Raw genomic sequence first — 255 nt, 5'->3', positions numbered from 1 at the left:
TTATTTTATTCTTTATCTCAGTCGATATTATAATATGGTCTTACGTGATTTTGAAAAAGCGATGATGTTTTTATTTTTGAATAAAATATAAGTTTGAAGATATCATAAAAATTTGACAAAATATATATATATATATATATATATATCGATATTAGTATCAAATTAACTATTTAAAATTCCCTATTTTTGTGTAATTTTTAATTCAAATTTTTTAATTATAATTTAATTTAAGTTCAATAACGAAATAATTTATAT

This window comes from Cynara cardunculus, assembly GCF_001531365.2.
Source record: "Cynara cardunculus var. scolymus isolate 2C chromosome LG 2, CcrdV1, whole genome shotgun sequence".
In the NCBI taxonomy this organism is placed as follows: domain Eukaryota; kingdom Viridiplantae; phylum Streptophyta; class Magnoliopsida; order Asterales; family Asteraceae; genus Cynara; species Cynara cardunculus.
This window is presented reverse-complemented; position numbering follows the sequence as displayed.